The sequence below is a fragment of the Zootoca vivipara genome, chromosome 2 (assembly GCF_963506605.1).
Source record: "Zootoca vivipara chromosome 2, rZooViv1.1, whole genome shotgun sequence".
In the NCBI taxonomy this organism is placed as follows: Eukaryota; Metazoa; Chordata; class Lepidosauria; order Squamata; family Lacertidae; genus Zootoca; species Zootoca vivipara.
Genome location: NC_083277.1, coordinates 50,310,351 through 50,332,593, shown reverse-complemented (window position 1 = coordinate 50,332,593; position 22,243 = coordinate 50,310,351). Strand labels below are relative to the sequence as shown.

The following is a 22,243-nucleotide window of genomic DNA, read 5'->3' as shown; positions in this document are numbered from 1 at the left end:
CTGGAAGGACAGATCGTGAAGCTGAGGCTCCAATACTTTGGCCACCTCATGAGAAGAGAAGAATCCTTGGAAAAGACCCTGATGTTGGGAAAGATTGAGGGCACTAGGAGAAGGGGACGTCAGAGGACAAGATGGTTGGACAGTGTTCTAGAAGCTACGAACATGAATTTGACCAAACTGCGGGAGGCAGTGCAAGACAGGAGTGCCTGGCGTGCTATGGTCCATGGGGTCACGAAGAGTCGGACACGACTAAACGACTAAACAACAACAACATGTTCAACGATTAAGCCATTCGGGAACCAAGGTACCACTGTACTAGTTTAACTAACAATTGCTTAATCAGATCCTTACATGCAAACCCTACAATGAAGAGGACAGGGGCCCTCCTGCAATTGTCAGCTATTGGTGTGAAAGAACGAAAGTCCCTAACCATCATACTATAAAAAGAGTTTCAGATGTTTAGCATTAATATATTGGAAGTATATTCCTCTGGTTTGGGAAAATATAGCTATAAAATGAGAGAAGGAACTAGAGTTATATTATAAATGAAACTAAATTAGACTAGCAAAGAGCTATTCTCGAAGCACTTTTGCTGTATAAACACTTCCATCTTATTCAATGGCCTGGTTTACACATCACACTAAGCCAAGCCATGCATGAAGAATACCTGTCCCTAAAGTATATTTTTGGTCTACAATTTTCTTGCTGTGGCAAGTACTTAGTCTTAGGCTTCTTCCCAACTCTAGCAGGGAGAGGGCAGGGAATTCAATTTGTCTCTGGCCCCAAAGTTGTGGTAAGGAAGCCTAGGATTTGCTTATGGGTTCTGCCAAACCCAGAACCAAAGCAAGTCTCTACACTCCTTCCAGCTCTAAGATGGAGGGGAATTGGGACTTCTTTCCAGATTGCATCAAATCTTCCACTTCCCATCTTATCAGGCTAGAGCAGGGAGCAGGGGTTAGTCCAGGGGTCAGCAAACTTTTTCAGCAGGGGGCCAGTCCACTGTCCCTCAGACCTTGTGAGGGGCTGAACTATATTTTGAAGGGGGGAAATGAACGAATTCTTATGCCCCACAAATAACCCAGAGATGCATTTTAAATAAAAGCACACAAGTATTCTACTCATGTAAAAACACCAGGCAGGCCCCACAAATAACCCAGAGATGCATTTTAAATAAAAGGACACATTCTACTCATGTAAAAACACGCTGATTCCTGGACTGTCCACAGGCTGGATTTAGAAGGCAATTGGACTGGCTCTGGCTCCCGGGCCTTAGTTTGCCTACCCATGGGTTAGTCTCTGGTCTCATGCTGTGTTTTGGAGATGCAGCACAAAGTCAGAGACAAGACCCACATATGGGTAGGCACTTTTTTTTTGGTTAGCTACCAAAGGTAGGCAAGATATTTGTTACTTAAAAATGACAATCTAATCAATCATTAGATAGCCATTAAAAAGGTAGCCATCTCAAGTGACAACAGACCAGTATTTTCACCTTTCTTAAGTGTTATGACTATTGGCACATGTGTATAAAGATGTTAGTGGTGTCACAATCGTCCAAATTTTTACAGGAAGCCAATACCACAGTATGCCCTTTCATGTTCTTCCTCCCAAGTTCTTTGTGCACTCTTTCATGAGTGCAAACAGATTTCTGGTAGTAGCGCTGACAGTGCTATGTTAAAATAATCACTGCTTCTCAATACGTGTGTGTTTGTGTCTTCACAACTTGAGAAGACTTACAATTCAACACCCAAAATTACATGATAAAAAAGGAAACCCAAACTGCAAGAAAATATAAGACTGACAGCTACAATTTTAAAACCCCAATATTTCAACTCAGCAAATTAGACACAACATCTTCCTTCATGCTCACCCATGTGACAGGGAGAGAGGCTCATATCCATACCCAAGTACAGAGAGAAAACAGTGCATCAAAAAATGCAATTTTTACAGATGAAGAGAGATCAAATGGAAATAGCAGTGTTAGAAGCTCCTCTACCAACAATGGCACAATGACAGGCGAGGCTTCCTCATCCACCACAATTTAACATCACATACAAAGCCAGTGATTAAAAAGTAACACAGCTTACATTTGAACTTGGATCATTTGCAGCTACACTTACTGCTGACATCTGTTCTCACAAGCAATGTGCTTTTCTTTTCTTTTTTTACTGTGGAAGTCCAAACGACCAGCAGCTATTTAAAATACCCATATATTTCTAAGCACGTTAAAATAGGAATCCCTGGTATATTAATGAATTAGCAATTTCAGGTGAGACTGCAGGGCTCTATGCTACCTTTAGCCATCAAAATCGTTACCTAGGCTTGTTCATATTCCTACCCTGCAGGGGTTGAACTAGGTGACCCATTGCGTCCCTTCCAACTCGATTCTGATAGAGGTGACTCATTTAAAAGAACTACAGGAAACACAAAGCTACTTTTGCAGTAATCGCAGTATAGTGGTTCCTCTGGTTAAGAACTTAATTCGTTCTGGAGGTCCGTTATTAACCTAAAACTGTTTTTAACCTGAGGTACCACTTTAGCTAATGGGGCTTCCCGCTGCTGCCACGCTGCCGGAGCACAATTTCTGTTCTCATCCTGAAGCAAAGTTCTTAACCCGCGGTACTACCGGTACTTCTAGGTTAGCGGAGTCTGTAACCTGAAGCGTCTGTAACCCGAGGTACCACTGTACATGTTTTTCCCACAATTATGCTAAGTCTGTTTTCTTTGGAGTGTGAACACACACAGATTTACCCAATGTGGGGCTCGAACTCACGACCCTGAGATTAAGAATCTCATGCTCTACTGACTGAGCTATCCACAAGACATGACTATTTAGTATTCGTAACTCACCATCACAGCACATACAGTATACCGAAGGCAGCCACTGTTAACATGCCAAGATGACCAGGTATGAAGGTGTGATAAAATTCTCCTTACAGGTAAACCAACTTACCTGGTACTAAACAAAATAAAAAAAATTCCTTCCAGTAGCACCTTAGAGACCAACTAAGTTTGTCATAGGTATGAGCTTTCATGTGCATGCACACTTCTTCAGCATGCACACGAAAGCTCATACCTATGACAAACTTAGTTGGTCTCTAAGGTGCTGCTGGAAGGAATTTTTTAATTTTGTTTCGACTACATCAGACCAACATGGCTACCTACCTGTTACCTGGTACTATTTACATACTCATGGTGCTAAATGATCACTTTCTTAATTGACTGACTGTACTCCTGAAACTGTAAAATCATGAACACAAGACAAGCTCTTTTTTAAAAAAAAGAAGAAGCAAAAATGGAAGAGTGAAGATTTGTAATTGAAAAAGTACGCTTGCATACGCTTTCAATGAAATTAGGGAGGATAGAAAAAAGTTATTGCCACCTTCACCCAAGACTTCCCTTGAGGATTTAGAGACTCTATGAAGAAAAAACGGAGACACCCCTTCACGAAGATAAAAGCCGTTAAGCATACTGTGCCCCTTTTGAAGAGGGGACCCTCGTGGCTGCCCTCCGCTTCTCCTGCCCTTCCCCACCATCAGCCTCTCTTTGTCTTTCTCTCTTACATGAGCTGGTGCCAAAAGAATCATCTCCAAATAATTATTCTTTGGAGCTCTAATTTTAGCAGCATGTTCATCATTTCTCAGTAAACACAATTAAAGGAAATTGAAACAGAAAGAGGACATTTTTAGATGGCTGGGGAAAATGTGCTTCTAGGCCTACAGTGGTACCTCTGGTTATGAACTTAATTCGTTCCGGAGGTCTGTTCTTAAGCTGAAACCGTTCTTATCCTGAGGCACACTTTCGCTAATGGGGCCTCCGGCGCACGACTTCCGCTCGCATCCTGGGGCAAAGTTCGCAACCAGGAGCAACTACTTCCAGGTTAGCAGAGCTCGTAACCAGAAGCGTGCGTAACCAAAGGTACCACTGTACATGCTTCCCATTCCGAAAGAAGGGCACAAACTAGGATCCCGAGTTCTATCTTGGCCATTTCCAGTCCTACAAAGTTACTCAGAATAAAACTAGTGGGACTCTCACGTTCATCCTCACATAAGGCTGCCAGTTTCAATATGGGTTTGGGCAGTCAGTTCTTGTGCATTCAGGATATCATGTTACTCTTCCTGATGTTGTAGTATTATTAATTCCCATCACCCTCAACCACTGGCCCTGCTGACTGTGGCCGATGAGAGCTGGAGCCCCAGAACATATGGAGAGTGCCATGTCAACTACCCCTGGCTTATCAGCTGTAAAATAACAAGAGCTGTGGCAGCCACCAGTGCAATGGTGGTAGGGAGAAGCATACCTAAATAAGTTTGACCTCTGCAGTATCTGCCACATTCTGCAAACTTTGTGGTTTCCCCAGGCACACTGATTTCTCTTCTTTCTCAGCCCCATTCTGGCTACACAGACACTGTAATTCAGCACCTGAGTTTGCTACTAATGTATATATGATGATCATGTTGCTCATGCTGCTCCTCTTATTTTCCCCAATTACCTACCGGTAAATACCTTTTTAAAAAAAATGAGAAAAGAAAACAAGTTTGCAGACAGCTTTGCAGCTGGTACAAATAAAGGAAAATTTAAAGTGACCATAGCCTAGTGAGTCCCTAGTAACATCTAGAATGGGATGAAGAAGAAAGCAGAGGACTTAAAGGAATTGGGTACTGTGATACTCTAATTTAACTTATATGAATTCACATACAATTTAATTCACGGGATTCATTGCCATTGTAAAAAACCCTGAAAGCATTCATAGGTAAAAGTAGCAAGGTTTAATAATTTTGTACTAACAGTGCCAAAATACTTTTAAAGGGGGTGCCCATAAAACCTTTGCCTGCAATTTCAAACATGCAGCTTCTGTTTAACTCGAAACCTCCGGTGCAAGCACATGTACAATCCACATGTGCCCTGAAGTCTCAATTTGACTGTTATAAACCCAGAAACAATCCTTGATCTTAGTGACCTGGTGTTTCTAGGATGTGCACCCTAGAAGCTGCACACTCAACTCTAGATGGGAATATAGTTACTTAACTGAAGGGGGTACGAATAATGGAGATAAAGAGTTATGCAAAACACCAGGGAGAAGGCAGCCTATGGTTAGGCAAGGGAATGTTACCCAAGAGTGAGTGGTGGTACCTGTGCTAATGGCCTGCATGGAGAGGACACAGAAATCAATGAGGGAGAATTGGTGAAGCTGGAGAAGTTAAAGATGACTTTGTGGAATGAATAAAGATACCACTCCAGTCCTGGAAAGGCTGGACACCAAGCAGTGCTTGGGAAAAAGAGACTGGTGCCAACATTCTATAAACTGGTCTTTAATGTGGGGTATATGCTTCTCAGCTTTACCTTCTGGATTTGTGAGATCTTCAGAAGCACTCTCTGTATACTGAAGAAACTGTCTTCTACAGAAGTGATAAATGTGGGGAATGAAGAACAGCAACAAAAATCACCCTATCCTTCCATGAGCTTGGCTTCATGGGAAGGGCATGGGTGGGGTGGAGGCAGCCTTGGATTCATCCCACATTAGCATTTTGGCCTGGGAAGTGTGTGCAGAATACTACAAATGCAAGTACTTCTATAGCATGGTCCTGCAGGCAATGCTGGACAGCAAATGATAATTCATGGATGCATACTTTGGTGTTTCTGGGAGAAACCACAACACTGACATTTCTTGGACATTCTCCACCCTTGCAGATAAGCTTGAGATAGGCACCATCTTCTCTAGGTTGGTGGCATTACACAATAAAGTTCCTGTGTGTTCTCTTATCCGTGTAGACCAGGCATTTCCTTTTAATCCTGGCTGTTGCCTCCCTAAAAGTCTCCGAGAACTGGCATTGATGGGAACTTCCAACTGCCATCATAGTAGAGCAGGGCTATTCTGGAGGAGTGGAGATCCATTTACAACTTGCTAGTCATAGAGGAAGACCTTGTTTCTGATGTCATCTTTGGTTTGCTATACCCTCCACAGCATCTGCTAGATGACATCCAACTGGAGAAGTATCCAGACCTACCTAGATGAGGGGAGGGATGCAGGGTCCATAGACTAGAAAGTAGTGTAATCCTCCTCCTCCTCAGTCATTCAGTTGCCAGCAAGTGTGAACAGCAGGACCATCTTTAGGCCAGGGTCATTTGGAACATGAGATCCCAGTTCATTTGGGACCATCACCTCCACTTTCCCAGAAGTTCTAGCTGCTACTGACATGTCTTTGCTCATACCACTGGGAAGCACCACAAGATTCACTCCCCATTCTGACTACTGAAACCTGCCTTTCTTCCCACAGCACTCCTCCCTTTTGTAATTCAATCACATGGATTGCTGCTTGCTTTCTCCTAAAATTCTTCTCATTTTGTAAATCAATAAAATTTGATCATTAAATCAAAGGATGGGGTTTCGCAGGCAGCGAGTACAGTTTAGCTGGGAAGAGGAAGGGTGATGCAACTATCTGGTTGGGCTTTCTGAAAATGCTTACTGATTATTAGAATTCTGTACAGGTGGAGTTGTTTTCTTGGTAATTTCCTGGGGTATGTTTTTCATTGGAAGCTGAAAGGGAACGTTCTCAAAATTAAGTGGTTACAGTGATACCTCTAGTTGCGGACTTAATTCCGAAAATTCTGCAACTAGAGCGCCTCTTCTGCGCATGTGTGCAGCGTGATCGAGCGCTTCTGCCCGCGTGCAGGTCACTTCTGTGCATGCGGCGAACCTGAAAGTAAACACTTCCGGGTTTGCCGTGTTCATAAGCTAAAAGTCCGTAACAAGAGCGGAACGCAACACAAGATATGACTGTACTACTATTCAAACAAGGTTTCATAATAAGCATATTTCATTTAATCTGTAGCCTGTTAATGATTTATACAGCTCACAAAATATTATACACCTTCACTGTTGCATAGAAGCCAAGACATTTGTGCTGCATCTTTACCCCAATTGTTTGGGGTCTGGGTGAAAATGATTCCTTGCTCCCAGGTTGCCAATTAGCCTGAAAAACAAGTGATTGACTTTCCTGCAATCTTATCTATAAATATAGCATATGTTGGTGTTGACACTTTAAATCACCTCAATAAATAAATAAATGCTTATTATTATTATTATTATTATTATTATTATTATTACATGGCAACCACCAGATGACTTTTCTCTCCTCATGGAGAGCTGATCATTTACCATCATTTTGAGCATGGTCAAAAGTACAAAAAGATTTTGGAGAACAGCAAGATGAACTGTGTGGAAAAAGCAGTAATTTGCAATCATCTATTTAGTTCTACCTGTCTTTTTAATTTGGCTGATTAATTATGTCTGGTGATTAAATCACTTTTCATGATGATTAAGCTAATAAACCAGGGTGTGTGTGACTACATTTTTTGAGTGTGCCAGCTTTCTGAACCTAAAAGGTGCTCTCTAATAACTAATCAGCGACATTTAGCTTTGATATCCAATGCTGCATGGCAAACCCATCAAAGCCCTTAATTTAAGCAGAGTTTAAGCACTGTATTTTCTTTCCATGCAATCACTGAGTATGTGTAACAAGATGTAATACACCCCAGCATGCATTCATATGTACCCAATTTAAGGTACAACAGCAGCCTAAAGCTATATTTATGCTAGCAACTGCTGGACTTCCTGTGGCATTTACTAGAGGACACACCCCTACTTCGGGGCTGTTCACATGAGTCCTGCAGTAAAAATTACTCACTGGAGCATTTTAAACACCGTAGCTTAAAAATACTTCCCATTTCATTGCTAGTGCAAAAGCACCCATAAATGCATCTGCCGGTCTAACCATAAATTATATGGTAACAGGATATTCTGTGGATTTGTAGAATAAATCCAGGTCCCTTTTTTACCTAGGGCTTGCCGATCAGAAGGTCAGCAGTTCGAATCCCCGTGACGGGGTGAGCTCTCGTTGTTCGGTCCCAGCTCCTGCCAACCTAGCAGTTCGAAAGCACGCCAAGTTCAAGTAGATAAATAGGTACCGCTCCAGCGGGAAGGTAAACAGTGTTTCCGTGCACTGCTCTGGTTTGCCAGAAGCGGCTTAGTCATGCTGGCCACATGACCTGGAAAAACTGTCTGTGGACAAACGCCGGCTCCCTCGGCCTATAGTGCAAGATGAGCGCCACAAGCCCAGAGTTGTTTGCGACTGGACCTAACGGTCAGGGGTACCTTTACCTTTACAATACCTAAAATTTGGACAGAATCAAAGGTTTCCTCTGTAAAAGTGATTAATTGTACGGTAGATATTAGTGAAGGAATCGCCTCCATTAGAATAGTTCTTTAAAATACATTTTTTAGAGCACTCAGAGATTACAATACAGACAAATCAACCACATAAAAGCAACCAGAAAAAATGCTTTAAAACCTGCCACCTCTATTCTGGATAGAGCTCATCTACCCCATAAGGATCAGTCATACAGCCTAGAGGTGATCCTAAATACAGCTGCAACAAGCTCAATGCATAAACTTTTTCACTTGTCCAGGGTACATACTGCATATTTACAGCATACATCCACGAGCCCTGTGAGAAGTTACACACACATTTTAGGATGGGGACAAGCAGGTTCCCTATTCCATCCTACACGCATACTTTTCTATACAATTAGACCATCAACATAAGGCTCATCTCATTCAAAGTACATTAAACCTGCTGCCAAAAATAACCATGAGACACAAATTAGTACTCTCCATCACTGTTATACTGAATAGAATGTATGTGTCTATTTAGTCCAAAGCTACTATACCCCAACGCTATTGTAAAGATGAAAAAATGTAGTTTGCATTCCACAAATATGTCCTTGTCCTCCTCTATTTGAATCTTTCAGGCAGCTATGGAGCTAAAATGATAAAATGTTTACAAAGACTGAAAACAAGAGCAAAATAGGCGGCAAAACAAAAGCAAAGAAGGAAGCAAAACAAATCCTAATTGCCACAAAATTTACTCCAATGCAAGCCAATTGATAGAAGCATCCGGGTATCAAATATATATAGTTTATATAAGGGTTTAAAAGCAATCGGTGCAATACCTAATCTGAATTGCTTAGATAAGTGTATTCAAATGTAATTCAGACAACACCACATCTCTGCTTGAGCGGCAATAAAAAGCACCTGTGAGCAACAACACAACTTTGCCAACCCCACTGCCATCCTGCAGCAGGCACTGTTGCCCATTTTCACTGTTTAATTTTTAACAGATTATTCAACAGTGGGTGTCAGTAACTGGTTATCTGTGCTGAATTCTGAGGAGTCCCAGTTTAACACCTTAGTCACTACCACAAACAGCCACCCAGTGCATTATCAAGTCGAGGAACATGAGACATGGACTACCACCGAAGTGCCCTTCGGGCAGCAGAATAACGATACTGACAGCCTTTTTTTATCAGCAGCTATGCTACTCAGCTATGCCGACAAAGGTCGGTATAGTTAAAGCTATGGTTTTCCCAGTAGTGATGTATGGAAGTGAGAGCTGAGCCATAAAGAAGGCTGATCGCCGAAGAATTGATGCTTTTGAATTATGGTGCTGGAGGAGACTCTTGAGAGTCCCATGGACTGCAAGAAGATCAGACCTATCCATTCTGAAGGAAATCAGCCCCGAGTGCTCACTGGAAGGACAGATCCTGAAGCTGAGGCTCCAATACTTTGGCCACCTCATGAGAAGAGAAGACTCCCTGGAAAAGACCCTGATGTTGGGAAAGATGGGGGGCACTAGGAGAAGGGGACCACAGAGGATGAGATGGTTGGACAGTGTTCTCGAAGCTACCAACATGAGTCTGACCAAACTGCGGGAGGCAGTGGAAGACAGGAGTGCCCAGCGTGCTCTGGTCCATGGGGTCACGAAGGGTCAGACATGACTAAACGACATGCTACTCAGGGAATTACATAAACACAATGGGATTAGACTCCATGGTTGACACATCCAAGCCCCACAGTCACAAATGAGTGGCATCAAGTCCTGCGTTGCTCACACTCTAAAACCTATGAGTATTAACTTAAAAGGTGGTACACTTTGGCCCAGTCCAGGTATCAATGAAGTCAAAGCAAAGTTGGCCGTGTGATGAAAAACTTCCTCCTCTCCTTGTGGATACCTACTGCGGTTACCATTTGATACAATTATTTGAAGTGAACTTCCGGTTCTGGTTTGCCCAATTCAGATGGCAGACAGAGCAGGCTGTGGTTAGTGTGAACCAGGATGTGGAGGAAGGAATCTGCACACAAATGGGGAGGAGGAAGAAAAACAGGCAACACATCAGCTTATGGCAAATTCCCTTTTCTGAAAGGTCTAGGCACAGAGTGTACTCTGCTTGTGCTGATATAGATGCATACACTAGGATCCAGATAAGAATGTGTACATATTAGGAAATTGCTGGTTTTTTCTAGCCCCTACACACACATAGAGGGGGGGGCAGCATAAAGGGAGGAGCTGAAAATTCATTATGTGTACACACTGCTTTAGATCCCAGACAATTTTTCTTCCAAGATAACCCAAATCCTAAGCCATTTATATAAGTGTCTTTTTAAAAAATGCTTTAAAATCTTATTTGAATTTAACGTATCTCAGAATAAAACTATGAATTTACATTAAGTTTTAGCCTACTTTCTATATAAGACAACAGGATAATATAGCCAACTATTGAAGTCAAACATTAAAGGTATGACCCAATGTATTTATTGTTGTTGAGAAGTATGGATACTTATGACAAACCAAAAAGATTGTACATTAACTTTCCATCTCAGAGAAACATTGCACTGCCCTGTAATTCCTAGCCCCTACACCTGCAAGTTCTGAAAAACAAGAGGTGTATTTACAGCACCATCTTTTTACATGTATACAGTGAAATGAGACCCCTTGAGTTCCATGGTGTTTACTGTCAGGCAAGTGAAATTGCAGTCCTAGGCTAACATAACTGTCTTCCATTAGCCAAGTGGAATTTTCTTCTCTCAGCCATGTCATAGCACAACCTGCTCTGAAAACTCCCCTCAGAGTTTTAAGAGATAAGTTTTTGATGTGGTATGAGAACTACTAATAAAAACAGCAACACCCTAACCCAGTACCCTTCAGTTCCCAGAACTAGTTTCATAATTCTCTGAATCCTAGTTTTGCAGCTTTAGAGAGCTTCTTTGGTCTCATGACATCTGCACAAAAAAGACCCTCAAAGACGTCTAATCTGTTTTGTGATTGCCCTTCATATCTATGCAGATAAAAACTCTGCAATGCAACAGGCATGTGGGCTACATGGTCCAAGGTTTTACCGTGTTTCTCATATTATAAGACACGTCTTATATTTATTTTTTCCTCAAAAAAACACACTATGGCTTATTTTCAAGGGATGTCTTATTTTTTTCCTCCTCCTCCTGCCACGGCCGGCATTGCTGCTGCGCCTATCACTATGTCTTATTTTCGGGGTATGGCTTATATTCCTTGAATGCTTAAAAATCCTGCTATAGCTTATTTTATGGGTATGTCTTAAAATATGAGAAACAGGGTAGATTGTCTCCAAGGTAGCAAAACTGCAGAAAGCCCTGTTTAGTTGCAAACAAGGGCATGTTCCATCTGTGCATGGACCAGATACCCTCACACAAAAGGCTCGCAGTAGGGATTAACAAAGCCTACTTCTCCTTCTGGGTGCTGACAGGCATGCAGAACACCTCACTGTTACACCAGGAAGCCTGTGGGCTTACCATGTCCCAACCAAGCTCCCTCTCCCCACTTTAGTACAAATTACTCATTATGAGATCAGTACAACATATAGTAACAGCATTTAGTGACACCCCACTCCCCATGTCCAATTGGACAGTGAATGCAAAGCAAGAAGTTATTTATTCACTATCACTTGCTCCATTATTTGCTAGGCAATTATATTTAACCTTCTTGGTAATGTATTATTATATACCAAACTCTAAAGGGAATGCTTCTACGGTGATTTTTTTTCCTACTGAGATTTATGTGATGTTGCCATGCAGTAACAGCTGAAGCTCAGCAAAGTAAACCCTAGTAAACACTTAGATGGCCACTCATTTATATATACTTAAGGGTTATATTAAGCTTTTATGTCTTTATACTACACTATGACGCAGTGTTTTCGTGCAAATTTATTGAAATACAATATGTAATAAATATTTCAGTTTAAAAGTACTATTAACTGCAGAACCACTTCTTCAGTTAAACACCGAGTGATCTGTAGACAGTTTGTGTAGTTCATTTCTATTCTTCTAAATGCCTACCAAGGCTGTACTCCTCAAACAAGCTAAATTGGAGTACTGTACTTTGAATACAAGACTCTTAATCTTCGTTATTTTGCTGCTGTGGTAGAAATCCAAATGCGGCAGCTGGTTTGTGTATCAGGTTGTGCTAGTGACCTCCTCAGGAGTTGTTTGCACAATGTGATATTCCACACATAAACATTCAGTTTTGTTGCTGCTTTTTGCAGTAACCATAATTTCCCATCAGGCAACAAGAACATATCCTCTTTGATGTCCATATTTAAAATACTGTTAGTTGCACAACACTTGAACGAGCTTGTAGAGATGATCAGTGCACTGAAAGTACTCAGTCGTCTTATAAGTTTGAACACAAAGTAGACCTGATAGGATGTGTTGTTGTTTTTTTAAAAAAACGAAAACATGTCCCAACAGCTTAACATGAAATGGAGATACTGTACTAAAGAAAGTGTGTGCATCACCACTTATGAAAGGCATTGTAAGGGTTAGTGGTCCCAGGGTATGGTCTGAGGGAGCCACAGGAGACCACAGCCTTGCAGAAGGTAAGTGAGTCTGGTCAGTGCGTGGATGACTGACCAGTGGAAAACCACATGTTCACTGCCTTGGGTTCTATGATGGAAGAAATCCAAGGTATAAATATAAGGAAATAAATAGTACTGGGCATGTTCTTTCTTGATAAAAACAATAGCTACAGGGGGCAGGGGAGCAATATGCATCAGCACAGGAAACGCAGCTAATATTTTAGGAACAAACACAGGAAGTTTCCTCATACCAAATCAGACCATTGGTCAATCCAGATTTGCATTGTCCACATGGGCAATGAACCACTAAACTATGGCCCTTCCCATGCCCTTTTCTCCACTGAAGATCAGTTTCCCCACAAAGCTGCTATAACCAGTGTTCAAAACTAGCCAGGTGCCAGGTGCATTTTGCTACTATCGCAGGTCCAATTGTGACTATGTAGGGATTTCTGGGGGCCAGATTGGCGACCAGAGTTTAAAAATTACTGCCTTAGACTATAGTTAATACCATTTCCATTTCCTCTGTGTGTGTTTCTCCTTCTTGCATACGGGGGCAAGGGAATTGTTTTAAGAGCAAGCTACGGTCAGGCAATGTAGTTGAAATCAGAGAATCATAGTGTTGGAAGGGAGCCCGAGGGCCATCTAGTCCAACCCTCTGGCAAACAGACATTCTGTTGTGGCGACCATAATCTAGATTTAAGGTGTCACTTGGCACCTAGTTTATATACCTGAGTTTCTAACACTGGCTATAGGTCCCAATACAAATCACACCACTACCTGCAATTGCTGACTTCTGTCAGAAAAGAACATTCCCAGTATGAAGCACGCAAAAGGGAACTGAGAGGAACTTGAGCCCAAAGCATCTGGGGGGAACTAGGCTGACGTTAACATGTACCGTGTTTCTCATATTATAAGACATGTCTTATATTTATTTTTTCCTCAAAAAAACACACTATGGCTTATTTTCAAGGGATGTCCTGCCGCGGCCGGCATTGCTGCTGCGCCTATCACTATGTCTTATTTTCGGGGTATGGCTTATATTCCTTGAATGCTTAAAAATCCTGCTATGGCTTATTTTATGGGTATGTCTTAAAATATGAGAAACAGGGTAGTTTGGGCCCTGAGTGCTCAATTCACTGGACATACCCAGATCAGACAACCCCATTATCTGCCTCGGGGATACATGCAGGGAGAAGAAGCAAAAGTTTATCAAAAAACTAAGTTCAACTATTCAGGAACAGCTGTATTTATTTGCTATAAATTTCTGGATCCTGCAAGATCCATTCTGGAAGGATCTGAGAAGCATCACTTCAAATTTACCAAAATACTCGTTAAGGCTTGCCCAGCACTGCATATAGTGTTTCATTAGATCATCAAGAATTCATCTCCTCTATCTTTCATCACCAAAACACAAAGAAAATATCAAAGCATTTTTAATAGCCACATCATTTTGAGATACTATCAGTTTCAGCTATTTGCTATAATGGGAATTCCTTATAACCGATTTCACTAATGAAAAATGGTTTATTCAGCTCCATAAAGGAAAAGGAGAGTCCTAAAGAATAAACAGCAAATAAATGAAAACAGATTAAGTGAACAAGGACAAACTATTAATCTTCTAAGCCAGCAAGATCTTATCAAGGGTGGCCCAGAATGCAAAGGAATAGCAATGATCCATTTCACCACAATAAACTGCCAATATTAATTCAGGACTCTGGTGCCAACCATTAACAATCAAGGAATCAGTCCACCAGATACTGCAGCCGTTCAGCCTCCATTCAGTTCAACGGGGGGGTTGTAAGCTCCATTGAAACTAACAGAAGTTAAGCGGCAGTGTGTAGTAGATTTAATCCGATACCCAATAGTAGGCCTACAAATCCACTGAAATGAGAGATTTCCACAAGAATAAGTGGGTGCAGAACTAGAGTTTAACAGTCTAATCAGAATGAAGTGCCAATCGCCCAGCAGGGATTACTTGCATTGACTATTGCCAATTATATTGAACAGTTTAGTTAACAGAGGAAAAGGAACACTAGTACCGTATTAAAATCATATTCTCTAACATTCCATGTGTGTGCATGGTTTATATGTCACTTCTGACTTTGAAAAATAACAAGTTATGTACTTATAAAGTACAAACCCACTCTTAATTTGAACCAAGTTTAATTCCGACTAAGCCCTGCATCCCATTCCTAGACCTATCTAATTAAGGTCCTACAGCACTACTTTTCTCCTAGAAGTACAGGGTTGCAGCTAATATTTTTCATTCTTACAACAAAAATATATGAGCTTTCTTATGCTTAACAAATTGAGGCTGAAAGATGGGTGACTTGTTCAAACTCACCTAGCATGCCCATGGCTCCGCCGGTAGAGAATAAGACGCTTAATCTCAGGGCCGTTGTGTGTTTGAGCCCCATTTTGGGCAAAAGATTCCTGCATTGCAGGGGGTTGGACAAGATGACTTTTGGGACCCCTTCCAAGTCTACAATTCTATGATTTTATTATTCTTCCCATTCACTACACAAGCACATCTTGCAGAGATCTAAATGCCAGGTCCAAGTTTAAAAGGCCATCTAATGAACAATGCTGGTTCTTATCAGATACTTGCTTTCATTTATTGGGCAACCTGAGCCATCATTTCTCATCTGCACAATACCTGAACACCTCCTATGCTTTTAGCGCTGGCACAAAATATTCTCTTTAATTGTTCACATAATTTAATTTCATGGAAGACAACACTAAACTTCCCCCTACAATTTATCATCCATAAAGAAAGATCAGCTTGCTCCTATACTGCGAGTCAGAAGTGTGGAATGCACATATTACAGAAGCTACTGTGTGATCTTCTAGCCATTGATCTTTGTCAAAACTTTAGGTACAGAATACAGTACTGAAGTAGAAACATATTTCTGAAAGAAATGGCAGAGCCACTAAAAACCGCCAGTTCTCTCTCAAGTTAGCAAAAGACACCCTTAAGCCCATGATAACTGCTTTAATTATGAAGCTGCACACGATTCAACAAGTCAGGATACATAAGATTATGTACGGCTATCTTCACTGAATGCCTTTTGACCTGTTCTTGTACAGGTGAGGTTCCCATTGTGAAGGGGGGGAAAACTCCCTGGAGGCAAAGTGAAAAAACGAAGTGAGCCTGGGCAAAGAAACAGTTACAGTCAGACAAGGGACTTTGCGCTAGTGTAATTGCCTGAAAGACCCCAGGGAGTCGGTGAATGCTGTAGTAAACATTATTCAAGGACCCTGCAGACTTTTATGCTATCACAATACATCCCCTTTCTCCTCTGACAGGGGAAAAAACCACATGAAGCAGCTTCAACTTTCTCCCATGGAAGTAGAGGTAAATGCATTGTCAATACCCAAGGACTGGAATAACAGCATTTTTATATTGACTAGAAGACGGAATAATCATGAAGATTTCTATCTTTTATGTCCATTCTGTAGCAAGGTCATAGCATAGGGAGCTTCCTAGCATTCAAGTACATACAATGAAAGTACAGTTTCCTGAATTTTATTTTTCTTTGTCCTTCATGAGCTAGAGTTCTACTCTAAGGCAATGCAGATTATTCATTACAGTGGATTATCATAGTAGATATTTGTAATAATCATCACTGTGCACCTCTCAAGCCACTTGAAAGAAATAGATCTGTTTAGCTCAATTCATTTGAAAAGTCTTAGTTGAGGATTACAATAAAGAGTTTCATTTTTATTCCCAGATTTGCTATGAAGCTGCTGAATAATAGCCAGCAACAGCACTACTTTTCTGAGGCAGACAAGTATTATGATAGTCTAAAGAGCTGCAATTTCAAACTGAACAAGCTATGAAAATGCAAGGAATTAACAATAGCAACAGTTTAGCACATGTTTATTTTTAAACCAATGGAGAACTCAATTTCAGAATAAAACTAAACTCTTTCCATGTCATCATTCCTGAAGCCAAAACATGACGTAGTACAAATAAGCAAATGTGCGGTCTCCAGGAGAGATTATGGCTGCTTTCTTTCTCTCCCTGGTTGTTTCACAGCTGCACTGAGCCACAGTTTTTGCCTAGTGTGTCATCCAAACCCAGAATTGAAATTTGGCCCTCCCAGACAAACCACAAGCTGCAAACCTTGACTATGGTTTGCCTGGAGCGCAGCAGACAACACACTAAGTTTAACCATTGCTTAGTGCAGTGCAGCACTACAAAGTGGCTGCAATCTCCTCTATGAGGACATGTGTGTTTGCTCATTTGCACTAAGCCATGCGAACTGGGCCTATATCTGCCATAAAGCTTTCACATTCAAAACTTGGTAGGGGTTTTAACCTTTTGATAAAAAATAACTTGTTTTTCCCTTAATATTGAATAAAACTGGTACATTCCTATGGAAAATAGATTAATTTTCATTTACTTGTAAAAATATGTTCTACATCCTCTCTTCAGCATATCCTCCACATGCAGTAGAACTATTCAAACAACTGTTTGCTAAGGATTGTTATTAATAATAAAAGGAGATAATTCCACACTGCAATTTGAAAGGAAGTGTGATGGATCAGTTACTAAGTTAGGTGCCCTTGTTTACCCAGCTCATCTCGTTTTTAAGCAAGGTTTGCCCTGTAGAGAAATCCAGTGTCAGCTTCCGAGCCTTTCCTATTCCTGAAGTTGTTCTGTTGCATATGCATAGTGTCACCCAACACACAAATACACAGAATCAATGAGAATAAATTCAATTCTTTTCCACCTTTTAGTACACTAATTAAACCATCAGTAAAGCCTGAAATTGAAATGAGCTGCCCTCTCAGTTTCACTTCAGCTGAAGCAGGAGCTGCTTTATATCCACTGAACAGCATCCTTCTGCTGTTCTCTAAGGCCTGGTTCACACATAATGTGAAAGAGCATTGCTGAAATCACAGGCTCTTCACTCCTCCTCATCCCTGCCAGGACACAAGCCATGGTTTGGCTTGCTGTAAAACCCAGACTCATGGTTTGTTCCCCCCCCCCAACAAACTACTGCTCATTCACCATAAACCATAGTTTATTTTAACTGTGGATTCATGTGATGTCTGTGAACCAGGTTACAGAAGTACTGAGAAATAAGATTATATGCCTATCGTTCAATCTGAATTACAAGAAGTCTCAAGGTAAAGCATGAATGCTACCCTGAAAGTGCATTAATTCCATAAATAGGAGAACTCTGAACTCTTATTTTTATTCTAAACTCTCGTCACAGAAATCACACATACTTGGCATAGATGCAATAGTTAAATCTGCTCCCTATGTGAAGGCATATTTACACCCCAGTAAGAGACAACTCAGGTGGCGCTGTGGGTTAAACCACAGAGCCTAGGGCTTGCTGATCAGAAGGTCGGCAGTTCAAATCCCCGCGACGGGGTGAGCTCCCGTTGTTTGGTCCCAGCTCCTGCCAACCTAGCACTTCAAAAGCATGTCAAAAGTGCAAGTAGATAAATAGGTACTGCTACAGGGGGAAGGTAAACGGCGTTACCGTGTGCTGCTCTGGTTCGCCAGAAGCGGCTTTGTCATGCTGGCCACATGACCTGGAAGTTGTATGCCGGCTCCCTCGGCCAATAACACGAGATGAGTGCTGCAACCCCAGAGTCGGTCACGACTGGACCTAATGGTCAGGGGTCCCTTTACCTTTAAGAGACAACCCAAATGTGTGCAGATTACAGATAGTGCAGCCCTTCCTGTAGGTGAAGGAGCTGACAGCTTTCTAGCATTCAAGTTAAGATTTCAACAATGTTGTCATCTCACTTCTTAACTGCCTTATATGCCTCTGCTGTCCATGGGTCCTAACCATAGCTGCCAAGTTATCCCTTTTTTTAAGGGATTTTCCCTTATGCTGAATAGGCTTCCTCGCGAGAAAAGGGAAAACTTGGCAGCTATGGTCCTAACTGAGATATGAACATACAGGAATAACACTATACTGCAGGGATAATATATAATCCAGCCCTTCCTGTGCTATAAACCTTTTCACTAAATGGGAGAGGGAAGAGCACGGCATACCCACAACCAAAATAAAACACATTCCTGTACTTGCTGTGGAAAGGCAAAGTTTAAAGTCATTCTCAACATTAAAATGTTTTGTTTTGGCTTTGGGGAAAAAACACAAGTGGAATCATGCAATTCCTACACTTCCAGTCTGAAATGACACAATCCAGGAAGAGCTGTAGCACACATGTGAAATGACTTTTATGTATGATCCCATGAGGTATATAGATGCATTTAGGAATGAGGCCTACAAAGAGAGCTAAATCATGGTATGTCATAAGACAACAGTTTTGCAGGAATCCTAGTCTGGTTACTGCCTCTACTGTAGTCAATCCTGAAAATATAAACTACTCATGGATGACTCATTGCTGCCCAAAGAGTTCAAGAACCAATCTTAACTTTACTTGTTAAGCCCCAGACTAAACACAGTATCCAGAGACAAGTTCCCTTTAAAGACATTTGGACAATTTCCATGTACTGTAATGTGGTTTGAAGTTTTACGGTCTCTTCATGCGTATCACAAATTAATGTTAACACAAAGCTACAGGTGTCTACTGCACTGTGTGTGAATATAGCAGGGAACCGAGTGCCCTGCTTTTTGAGCCAGTGTACACCTGTGTTTAGTGAAACAAAAGTTTATTTACTGGTTACGTTTCTATACCACCTATTCCTCCAAGGAGCTCCATGTGCTGTACATGACTTCCCCTTCTCATTTTATCCTCACAATAGGTTAGGTAGGTTAGACTGAGAGACAGTGGCTGGCCCAAAGTCACCCAGTGAGCTTCACTGCTGAATGGGGATTAGAGCCTGGTTTGCCACGTCCAGTCAGACACTAACTACTACACCACACTACACATCTGGTGTGCTCTCAGTAACATGCGACATTACTCTAAGATGCCAAGCCTAAACCAACTACAATCTTGGGTGATGTCCATATTCTGTAACTGCATGTTCCTCAAATATTAAATGTGCATTTTTGTTACAGGAAAATGGGATTTTTAAAAGCCTCCATCTATGAGAGGTACTGTGTTGAACTAAGATATACTGTATTAAAAAAAAAAGCTTAACCTTGTTCTCACCAGCATGTGCAGTACAAATAGATTAGCCTGATGCATGAGAGTAAAAGCTATTATTATAATTCAGCGAGAACGTATCAGTTCTTACATGAATGTTAGAGTTGTGCACCTTACCTCTGCCTCCCTCCCAGCAGTAGTAAGCCCAGAGAAAGAGGCAGAAGAAAGAGAGCCAACCTAGCACCACAGTCTTATCAGTAAAGAGTTTTATATCAGAGCTTTACTTCCAAGTGGATAAAGGTAGAGGCAAAGCTACGAATCCTAAATATTACAGACTCTTACACTTTTTATGATGGCAGGAAATTTCTTTCCAAAGCAGATATAATCATTCCACGAAACCCACGTGAGACCATTAAATAGACACCACTCTGGCCTAGAAATAGAGTAATAGAGTTGCTTTTTAAGAGCGGATGAACTGTAAAAGGGAGAAACTGTAAAAGTCTAAATTCTGGACTCCTCTTTCTTTTTCATTAAGTAAGAAGATTCTACAGTTTCATGCACAGAAATGCATCTAAATGGAGTCAATTCCCAAACTGTCTTTCCTGCACAATCCCCTCTTTGACTGCAAGAGCATTTCCCCAACTTGACTCAAATTTGTTAAGGCCTTCTTCTCCTTTCCACTGCAGCCAACTGTAGTGTGTATCTCTAATTTAGGATTTATGGGTTCAAGCACATCCTCAGCTACAGGGCAGAAGAGGGAGGACAGAAGAGCAGAGAATGGAAACTAAGAAAGCGAAGGGTACAGGAGCAGAGTTGTTTTTCAACTGAAAGTAGAGTCCCACAGGAGGAGGCATCAATAGCACTGGCAAAGGGGCTCCGCGGAGTGCAATTTGGTGGCACTGTAATCTCGCGCAATCAAAACAACGACGGACACCAGCTGCCGATCCGACCCACCTTCCTACCCCCATCCACAAAAAGTCGCGATTTATGGGGCCAGGTTGATGCGAGGAACACGCAACTGCCATCAACATCGCAGATGGGTAGCAAACCGCATAGCGGTCTTCAGAGAAAGTGTGCGCTCCCGACGGACTTCCCCTGCGCTTGGGTTGAAAGATGACTTCCCCGCTAAGAGGAGGGGGGAGGATGGGGGAGAACCATAGCCCAATTGTTTAAGAAGGCCTCATCTTTTCCAAATGAAGCCATTTTAGAGAAGATTAATAATCATAATAATGCTTTTATCATCACCATCACCATGCCAAACGCCACTTCGGGAAAGACAAAATACATGGCCTCAAAAGTTCAGAAGTTCCCTTGAAATGACTTTTCTTCTAACCTATCCAAGTTAGAAAAAGAAAGTGCATCAACAACGTTCAGTCGCCCAGTCAGAGATTCTAGAAACCAAGGCGAGGGAAGGAGAGGCTTGGCTTTCCTTGGGCACATAATAACGGGCTCGGGCAAACACCCACCCTCCCACCCCACCCCCCCAAAAAAGAGAGAGAAGGAGCACCTTCAAGTGGTCTGCGCCTATGAACTTTTTACAAGTACAGCAGGAAAACAAATGCGAAGGGAAACGGCAGGCGAGCAGGCGCCCCCTTTCGGGCCCGGAGGTGCGCGGGCGCAGAGCGCCTTTCTCCCGCGTCGCGGGAACTTGCGCGGAGCGCGAGAAGCGCGCGCGGAGTTGGCGCTCGTACTGCTGCTGCTGCTGCTGCGGCTGAGGCGGCGGCGTCTCCCGGCTGCACATCCGAGCGCTCGCCGCTCGCTCGCTCCCCCTCCCCTAGCGCTGCGCTCCTCCTGCTCGCCTGGCTGCTGCTGATACCGCCCTCCCTCGCCGTCTCCCGCATCAAACTTCAGGAGCCGGAAAAAAGCCTTTCCGGCGGCCGCGCACGCAGCAAAACGCGCCCAGCAGCTGCGGCGGGCGCCCCCCGACCCGCGAGGCCCCGCATCCCGCGCCCGCCTTACCTGCGGGGAGTTTTTCCAGCCCCGCGCCGCTGCCGGGGCTCGGGCAAGGCTCGCCGGCGCTCCGCTCACCGCCTCATATCCAATATGGCTCGATCGGCCCAGGCGCATGCGCCCGCCGTCTCCCTCCCCGCTCCCCTCCCCTCGCTTCGGAGGCTTTTTGGGCGCTCGCAACGCACTCCCGCGCCCCTCGCGCTCGGGCGCGCCGAGCCTTGGCGCCGGCCGGCGGCTGGGGACGGACGGGCGTCCGCGGAAGGGCTCAGTCTGACCCTCCCCCCTTCGGCCCCTGCCCAAGCCGAGCCGCTACCGCCGCCGCCGCCTCAGAACCAAACTTGCTCCTCCAGCACTTCGGGGCGCCGGGAGAGGCGGCGCGAGCCCCCGCCTCCGCCCGTCGCAGCGCCGCCCCGTCCCCGAGGATTTCCCGCGGGGCGCGCACCTGCCTCAAGTTGTTGGGCGCGCAATTCGGGAGGCTGCGCGGCGGCTCGAGCCCGAGTGGGGGGCGGGGGCGGGGGAGAGCGAGCGAAAAAGAGCCCCAACCTCCCGTGTG

The 22,243-nt window shown here is 43.0% G+C and overlaps 1 protein-coding gene across 3 annotated transcripts in view; it reads right to left on the bottom strand.

Annotated features, from left to right (window-relative positions):
* Positions 1-22,023, bottom strand: part of SFMBT1 (Scm like with four mbt domains 1) — a 78,125-nt gene extending 56,102 nt beyond the window's left edge. The window contains exon 1 of one of the 3 annotated variants that reach the window (XM_060271506.1): positions 21,700-22,023. The gene's annotated coding sequence lies outside the window, so the exon portion shown is untranslated. Of the gene's footprint in view, positions 1-21,247; positions 21,430-21,699 lie in introns of those variants that run through there. The other 2 variants (XM_035106166.2, XM_035106167.2) reach the window with 2 other exon arrangements.
* Positions 22,024-22,243: the final 220 nt, after the last annotated feature.